The sequence below is a fragment of the Penaeus monodon genome, chromosome 33 (genome assembly GCF_015228065.2).
Source record: "Penaeus monodon isolate SGIC_2016 chromosome 33, NSTDA_Pmon_1, whole genome shotgun sequence".
In the NCBI taxonomy this organism is placed as follows: Eukaryota; Metazoa; Arthropoda; class Malacostraca; order Decapoda; family Penaeidae; genus Penaeus; species Penaeus monodon.
Window position 1 is genome coordinate 32,737,985 of NC_051418.1, and position 321 is coordinate 32,738,305.

Consider the following 321-nt stretch of genomic DNA (forward strand, 5'->3'; position numbering starts at 1 on the left):
ACAAGGCGCTGCTGACGGCAGAGGGCAAGACAGACGTCAGAGATAAGCGTCCTGGCCATCACGCCTGCGCTAGAATGAGGAACAAATACACATTCCTTGACTCGCTTCCGTCTCAGCGTTCAGCGTGATTAACACATAAATCAAAGTGATTATACATGATTTTTCAAAACATTTATGTAAATACATCATTATTCAAGAGTGTAATTCGAAAAAAAAAAGTTTGGTCTCGTTGTGCTCTTCATTTCCAAGAAACTTGATAAGAGAAAGGAATCCTTTCGAAATTACTTGGATCAAAAAACGTTGCTCAAGATGAGTGATGTA